Genomic DNA, 9263 nt, shown 5'->3' on the forward strand with positions numbered 1-9263 from the left:
CCCATGAAAGTCATTGAAATTTAATGAGATGCAGGGATGGAACCACTGAGCCAATGGCATTCATTAAGGGTTGCCATGGAGATCAGTTTGCCAGGCTTGACCCACATTAAGTGCCGCTGGTCACCTCCCAAACAGACAAAAACATGAAATTAAAAAAAAAAATGCAGCCAATTCCTGAGGGGTATGAGCACTATGGGGCTCTGACGGCCTTTAGTCAGAGCAGCTGGGGCTCAGCTGGGTTCAGCACATGGCCCGTGGCCCTGTCAGGGAATGGAGCTCTAACAGAAGTCAGGAGGTGCTCCTGTGTGGCATCTACAGAGAGGAGAAACAACCCCACCAACTCAAACAAAGAGGCCACTGAGTTCTTTCCAATCCCCTTCCACCCCTTATAAATGGTGCAGCTGAACAGAGCTATCATTCTGTTCAGCTGCACCAAAATGTATTTTGTGCTGTTTCCAAAATGATGCTGTTCCTCGCAAATACCAGAATTGCGACTCTGAGTCTAAGGAGATGGGGGTGAGAGAGTGAGAGAGTGGGAAAGGTGGGGACATGGGTGGAGAAAAGAGGTTGTAACTCAGCATGGAAACACTAAGACAGAGAAATTTTAAAATCAAAAGCTTCAATGAGAGCCAAGGATGGCCTGCACAGGGGTAGGGAAAAGCTGGTATTACCTCCTGGCTCAGCCAGAGTCACTGCACAGCCTTGGCCAAATTGCTTACTTTCCATCTGCCTCATTCCCTCTCTGCAAAATCAGGGTCACAATATGCCCTTCTTCCCTACCCTGGTCTAGTGAGATAGAAACCAAATCAAAGTCCTGCCCATGTGCTTTTCTAGAGCCTAGTGAATGGGGCAGCATGACCTTTGACAGCTCTTTGTAGTCTCTCAGTATAAATAATAATATTAAATAGAATTCATTAACCAGCTCACCAATCTGCCTTCCCAGCCCACCAGTAATCTGTAAGAATCTGACCATGATGCAGCTGCAGGAGTGGCTGGGTGGCAGTGGGGGCCCAGGGGAAGGCAGAAGCCTGGCTGTGCAGTGGTATACACACAGCTCTGACACCCAGGGAGTGTCTTTATCTCTCAAGTAAACTAGGTCCTGTTATAGGGCAGATCCTTACACAGAGTTTGCAGCAGGTAATACAGTACAGCAGCAGCAGAGCTGCCTCTGATTTCCAAAATATTTTAATATTTTGTTTTTCATCCTCAGTCCAAGTACATACCAGCAAACACATGCAACTATTACATCCCAAGTTCTAGAAAGGAATCTACAAGAACATGATAGTTTAAGCCAGGTTTCAATGAAATGAAAAGTACCTTCATCACGAAGGCAAAAATATAAGTTACAATTTATAAGGCAACTAACCCCTAAGCGCAGAGGCCATCCTTTGAAGCACAACTCAAAACCAGAAAGAAATTGCAACAAACTTATCTGAGTACATCTGGTTCACCTAACCCATCTGCAGCCCTGGGAAAGAACCCCATTGCCAAAAATGGCTGAAACCTTATCCCCACAGCCTACGGGGGTTCAGATAATTATATCTGACATGAAAACTTGTAGCACATACAGCAAACTGGAGGGGGAAGAAAAGGTCAACTGCATAAAGATGCAATCACTGTGGAAGGGGCCAAGTTACAGCATGGTGAGCTGTTTAAACAGCCAAGATAAATAAGATACAATTAGGGTTACATTGGCTCACCCTTTTGAGATCCCATATGTGGGTGTATGAACCTTGGAAAAAAAGGGCCAAGTTATCAGGACTTGCTGTTTATTTAACTTGGCCCATTTCAAGGCTCAGCCTGTTCTAACTTCATCCGATTTTTTGCAGCAAACATCCCATTTCCAGTATTTTTGTACTTGGAAAGTGCTTTCTGATCACATCTCTCTTCTTTTTATTGTTTTCTTTAAAAAGAGAAAAGTGCTGAGAAAGGGATGAGAAGCTGAACTCAGGGCCTCCTACACCAAAGTCAGCAAACCTTATCCCTTTGTGCCAGCCTGCCTAGGGTCTTTGGTCAAAAATGAAAGCACAAGAATTTCCAGCATGTTTAATTACCAACCACAGGGAGCCTGGTACAGCCTCACAAATGGAATAACACATTGAAACTAGCAAAGAAAAGTCAACGGAAAATACTTTGTAGAAGGGCCACAGAGTTGAAGCCTACTTGTGGAGGATGCAGAATTTCATGGGAACATGATGTTGGCAATCAAAGACTGACTCCTGCAGAGTTCCTCAGACTCAAGCCTTGGGATCAGCATTCTCCAGCCTCTGCAGAGGTTTAGAGACTAATCTAGTATTTTACATAGCTACCACACTGAAAGGGGCATGTGTGCAGCACTAAGGTTAATTCAGAACACTTGTTACAGGTCTGCCCTCCTCAGTACATGTTAGAAACTGTTAGAAACTCTAGTTATAAATTTATGTAGTTGTTACTAATCTGTGTATTTGAGATGTTTCCTGCTATCACAGTGTTACCAATACCACCTCTGAAACAGACAGGAGGCTGACCCCATCACCTGCTTTAGCCCCTACATGCCACTCTGATGCATTTCTGCAAATATTCGTTCTTCTCATACCCATGTGAAAGAGTACCTGGTTACATGATGGTGGGAGAAGCAGCAGGGTTCATTAATTTATACAGATAGCTGTGTTTCATTGCAGAGCAGGTCTGCCTCCTTCTCCAGCATCCACTGTCACCTGTTCCACTCCATGGAAACTTGCTCCTTTGTGTCTCTGCACCTGATTTTAAGATGCTGCCTGGTGATTGAGCACTTTGTCCTGCCTATAAAAATGTGTTGGCTTAACACAGTGGTCTCTTCTGGGTGAAGGGCAAAATTCTCATTGCTTGTGCACCAATGCAATCCTGTGGGAGCCTGTGCTCACTGAAGCACAGACAGCAGACAGGCAAATTGGGAAAGGCTCCTGGAGCCCTTCAGAGGGCACTGGCTGTCCTACTCTCTGTGCCAAGCTCCAACAGGCCTCAGCCTGGAACTACAGCTAGATTCACACCCCCATGGGACTCCTCTGTACATGGCACATCTGGGCTCACTCAGTACATTCCACAGACCAGCAAGACAAAAGTACCCATGAGTTTTTAATGGCAGGTCCAGGTTCAAGTGGTCCTTGATAAACCAGATATTGCCCATTTGCTGGGAGCAGAAAAACAGAGATAAAGGAGCTGAAAGGGTCTGTGGCAGAGGGTAGTGAGGGCCATCTGGCCCTAACAGCAGCACCAACCTCCCCCCATACACACCCCTCCTCCTCCTCTGGCAAAAAGGCCTGCTCCTTCCAGTTGTGGGGAGGGGGAAATGCCATATGGGCTTGTGGCTGGGAGACTGGAGGGACATTCAATATAGCAGAGATGAAGGTGGAGATAAAGCCAAGTATGCTGGGGAAAATTTATATATTCTCCCCACCTCCTTGCCTCCTCTGCCAGATATTTAGGAACCAACATTTCTGCTCTGTTTTACTGAACAGAAAAGACCTATCCCTATTGCCAGCTGGCCCTGTCCCATGCCAGACAGGCATTTTCTTCTGTTATATTCCCCTCTTCTGCCCAGCACTCCCCAGAGCCATCGGCACAGGGATGCAGCTCAGACCAACCAGAACAGAAGTACCCAGAGGATGAACCCAGCCATGCAGCCCCTCTTCCCTTCTCCATTTATCACTGTCAAGCTGCAATAATTGAACATTTGCATCCCCAATTTCACACAGCAATCTCCCCATGCCCCTGCAAATTAGTCCACCCATATTTACAGACACACATGTCTGTTGGATATCTGCTTGTGCTGAGGGCTGCAGAGATGGGGGAGCAGAAGAATGAGAGTTTTCTATCCTGCTGGTGCATGACAAAATGCTCTGGCTCTGAGGCTGGCCAGCAATACTGTGCTTTATTCCTTATGTGCTTCCATCCCATTTCACAGTATAACACATCCACATGGTACTACTGCTGTTGTTTGGAGTTTCTTCTGTTTGTTTGCATCATTCACACTTTTATCTCCTTCCCCTGTGAGCCCTCATGGAGGTGTTTTCCTTTAGTATGCAGGCCTGGTTGGCCAGTTGCCATAGCAATCTATTGCAGTCCTCATAATATTGCAGGAGGCAAGATCAAAAAGGCAGGATTGTAATATAGAAAAAAAAAAGAAAAGAAAAAAAAAAGAGAGAGAGGGAAAGAAGACAACGGTATCTTTCCCACTCTTCTGCTCTACCACACACAGGGGTACTTTGCAAGAGTCCATCCTTTTAGGACTGGAGTGAAAGACGAATACAGTTTCAACAGCCACACTGCCAAAAAGCCAGATACTGACAGGGAAGAAGCCATTTAGAAGGTTGACAGAATGCTCAGCATGCACACAGCCTCCATCCCCTACAGCACTTTGTATACCACTTTTTCTCTCTCTGCTAAATTCTGCACTATTTGCCTAGTGACACAACTCCTTGCTCTAATAACAGCTAATGCCTGAACCTAGAGTTTGCAAAGGCTGACACTGCTCCTCAGTGACTGGAGGCCAAGCTAAGCAACATTTTCCCTTTATTTGACTACAGTAATCTCATGTGCTGTTTTTTCTGGATGTGTTTGAGATGCCCATTTGAATCCAGTCTATTCTATTGTACAAATAACCATCTGTACTAATCCAGACCTTTACACAGTGGCCTCCAAAGTGGTCCACAGACACAGCAGCCAAATCACCGTCATGAACAGCTGAGTCCCAGACAAACAAGCCTGTGCTATGAAGGAGTTCAGCACAGGAATGCAACATAAAGACACCAAAACATCCAATTTGACAATAGTCCCAAAACAAATATTAGTGTGCCTGGCCTTGGGGATGCTGCAGCTGATGCTCATGTCAGCATAAAAGCTGTATCAGTGTTGTTTAGTGTCTGTTCCAACATTTGCTCCTAACCACATGTGTGCCATGGATTTGTGAGGTTATAGGTACCTAAGTGAAAGGAGAATACAGCCAGTGCTACCTGAAAAACAGTCCTGGACTCATCACCAAGACCTGGACTCATCCCAGCCCTGCCTCCCCTGAGCCCAAAGCTGCCACCCATGTCTTCTCTCACATTTCTGCTTCATTTTGAACATTTTGATTTACTTACAAAAATATTAAAAGGAGATTTTTTTTTTTAATTTCACATTTTACGAGCAGCTTTAGGAGGCAAGGAGATGAAGAATCCATCCCCAGTGGAAAACACGTGGCTAACGGGCAGATTTAATTTATATGAAGCACACCACTCTCTCATAAGCTCTGCTTGGCATATTAAACTGGTGTCTTACATCTCCTTCCAGTGCCAGAAATATTCATTTCCCACATCATAAAGACCCATCCATGAATAATAATATTAATAATTAAGCACCTGACTCTAGGGCTATACTTAGAGCATCATAACACTCTAATCATTTGCTTATCCCATGATAATTACACTCCTCCATCCTATTTCTATGCTTTGCCTTATTGGTTAACCATTTATTTGCTAGGGTGTTTCTTGAGACCCCACCCAAGTTTTCAGAGCCCAAATCTCACCTTCCTAACAAGCTGATGAGGTATGTGCTCAGTATTAGCAGCAGTGTTCCCTAAGACATGCTGCAGCCCCAAGGTTTGCTAAGGACTGTCATTGTCACCAGGCTCACAAACAGGAGTGGCTCAGCAATGCAGAGCAGTATGGATGTCCCAGCAACCTGTGCTGGCACAAAGCCACACTCATTTCATCTCTTCCTGAAAGGAGAAATAACCAAAGCAGTGGGAAGTGAGGAGGATGAATCTCTGCCCCACAGAGCCAGGCAGATAATTCTGGCTAAGCTTGCTCAGCACTAGCAAGGAGCTAGGAGCAATACAGCTGTGTTAGGATGGCATTCTGCCTGGACCAATTAGCTTTTCTGAGAAGCATGGTCTCTCCTGCACAGGCTCACCTGACGTGGCCATTAGGGCTTGTTTGGCTCAGTGCTGGTTTTTTTGAGCCCATTACTGTCAAAATTATGGTGCCAGTTCTGCCATCTTTCCCATGCCATGTATAAATTCACTTCTACTGCACTGATTTCAACTAAAAATACTGTTACATGCAGCTCAACACAAGAAAAATCTTACTGCCTGCTTTCACACACGCACTCCTTTGCCATGGTACTCACCTTTCATGTTTTCCCCACAAAAGCCTGAAACTGCAGCACAAACATCCAGGATTCTTGACTATCTCCTTATCCATAACATTCCTGCAAACCCCAGCCACAAATTTGTCCCATGGAGATAGAAACCTCTAAGCAGGCAAAGTTTCCTCATTACATACAATCTCACAATATATAATGCATCATTTCTGAAGGAGCTTCAGAAAGAGAGAAGGTTCATAAAAAGCCAGTGGATAGAAGTCTGTGAGACCATCAATAAGAAAACAACAGCAGAGAAGCCAAAACAAAATGGGAAATAATAGTTAGTACTTCAAGAGCTGAATATATTAAAAAGTTTAGGGTCAGCAAAGAGGGCTTATGAAAATAACATGAAAGCAGCAAGACCACAAAAAAGTCTTAATAAAAAAGGCTGGTGTGTCAGAAAAGATCTCTAATACTGGAGAAAACTACTTTTGTGATTGTTTCCAACTCCACACAACAAACACAAAACTCACAAACACTGGCTTTTATGGCTAAGTTAAATCAGACATTGGTGCTATGGCTTGTTTCCTTTGTCTGTTAAATAAAGTACCAATAAAACCCTGTTTCTTGCAGATATCTCAAAACCAGGGAGCAGGAACACATACTCCAGATGTGATGGGATTCTATATACTTACTTGGGTAGAACTTTATTTATCAAAGAGTAACCAGTTACATATGGATGAAGACAAGTCAGATCCTGCAAACTTCAGCGATATAAAGAACATCTTCTGCTAAATCTGTTGAAATCAAGAACAGCCAAAACCACTGGATGCAGTGTAGGATGATGCATTTGAAGAGACCATGCTTTCATCAGCAATGAGACAAAGCAAGAAAGGGAAGAAAAACTGATTTTTTAAGAAGTCATGAAAATAAGAGAGGCCAGTTTATAAAACCATGACATATTGGACTCCAGCACCGGTACTAACACAAGCATCAGAGCTTGGTACTGGTACTAACACTTCTCACCAGATTTTAGTGCCTTGAGGTACTGATATACATGGAAATGATTAACCCTGTTCATTGGTGTCATGCAGAGCACATCAGGTATCATGAAGGAAGCAAATGCCCCAGCAGCTTGTGGTTCCCATATCTCTAAAAGCAAGCCACACCACGTCAAACAGGAACACGACAGCTCCTGTCTGGAGCTGTGCCTGGGGCTCAGTCTGTGCTGGAGAGCTGCACTTCTTTGTTATACCAAGATACCTACAAACCTCCTCAGCCAAGCAGACCTTGGCTTAAAGGCATTCTATGCAAATTTCCCTATTCCTTTAGGGAATATGAGACAGTCACCTCTTGCAGCATTGCCTAAAGCACGGTGATATGCAGAGGCAGGTTCCCCTTCCTTTTCTCCCCTCTGCAACACTGCTATGCCATCCCTACCCTCTTTTTAGTCAGACAGCTGCATGTGAAATGCCTGGAAGGACCTCACAGGGGCTGCAGTTTCACACAGAAGCAAAGCACCACCCATCAGCTGCAGGAAGTCAGAGCCCAGAGGCAGGAGCTGAGCAGCTGCTCATTGGAAGCAGCTGATGGCAAAATCCTGCCCCCCTGCAGGGCAATTCTTCCTGGCTCTTCTTGAGCTCGGGCAGGATCCTCACCTCCTTCTGCCTGGCTTGGAATACATCCTATTAATAACCATTATCACTGTACCTGCCTTTGTGCTATACTTCTTAGCACTGCAGTTGCACCAACTAAAAGTCATATTGCCTAACCACAATTAGTTAAATCATTAAAATTGCAAGCACTTCAAGTCAAAACAATTTTAAAAAATCCCCAAAAATAACCAGAAACAGATACTTCCAATCATAGTTTTAACAGTGTAACATAGCCTTATCTGATGATTTATGCAAACACAATTCACACCAGAATACTTGCAATACTTCCTGGAATACCTTACTTATCTGGAATACTTGCCAACAACTTGCCACAACTTTGAGTGGTTTTTGTTGAATTTATTATCTGCCCAGTGTGACTAATCTGTACGCCATGTTTCTGGAGTTCCGGCTTGACTAGTAACCTCCCAGAACCAAAATCAGTCTTCATAGTAGCTGTTAACCAGTTCAGTGTGAATAGTTCTGTATGTCTATAACTCCTGGAAGCATCTGCAAGAGTCTCCTTTTCCCAGTATCTCCATGAACTAAACTATGTTGGTCAGAATAACCAGAGAAAGCCAGCAGAGGAAGCCAGCAATATCACGGGGATGATATTGTGATAATTCATACCAGATTATGTAATGAAACAGGGTCAGGGCAATGAAAACCATCAATTATCCATCAGTGGCTACTGTCAGCAGCCATTTAAGCTCTATCTGGTACAGGGCAGTGTCCCACCAGTTATCTTAGGCTCCTTGTCTGATTCAAGCTCTGTACTAAATCTATGTTTTACATTGTTTAAACACAAACCAACATTTATACACTTGTATAAGTGATATACAAGCAGCTCTGCCTTGTGCATCCTGGAGAAGGCAGCCCTGAACACAACCACGAGACCTGAGAGTTATGAGGACCTGAGGCTAAAACCCAACTCTTGCTTTATACTTTTAATTGTCCAACAATATTCATTCATTGAAACAGTCTGCTGTCTCATGTATGCAAGAGCTTCAGGGCAGAGGCCATCATCACTTTTTGTATGTTTATACAGTGCCTACAACAACCCAGTAGCAACCGGAAATCTAATAATTAAGTTATTATAGTAACAATGACAGAGCTGAGCAGCAGTCATTCTGGCTGTGTCAAAGCTGCATAAATCCATTTAATGCTCACACAGATATTCTAACCTCCCTGGCCTGCTACAGAGCCTAGCTCTTGAGAGCAGAAAATCGGGAGAGAAACGAATGCACTGAAAGGTTAGCAGTCCTAGTGCACAGCTGCTAGTCAGGGTAAAACAATGGGTCAGTCAAGGAAGCAAACAAGTCTTCTTCCAAATCCCTACTCTGAATGCTGTGGGTTAAATTCCTGTAGCCTACAGAGTGTAGAAATGAGAATGAGAAAGAGGAATGGGATTTTCTTTTCATAAATGGAGGATCTGGTAACAAAAACTCCTCAAACCTGTGAGCAAAGTCAGCCTTGGTACCCTCATCACTGCCATTGCACAACAGCTTTCCTCTCTATGATGTTAAAGCC

The sequence above is a fragment of the Geospiza fortis genome, unplaced genomic scaffold, assembly GCF_000277835.1.
Source record: "Geospiza fortis unplaced genomic scaffold, GeoFor_1.0 scaffold408, whole genome shotgun sequence".
Lineage (NCBI taxonomy): Eukaryota > Metazoa > Chordata > Aves > Passeriformes > Thraupidae > Geospiza > Geospiza fortis.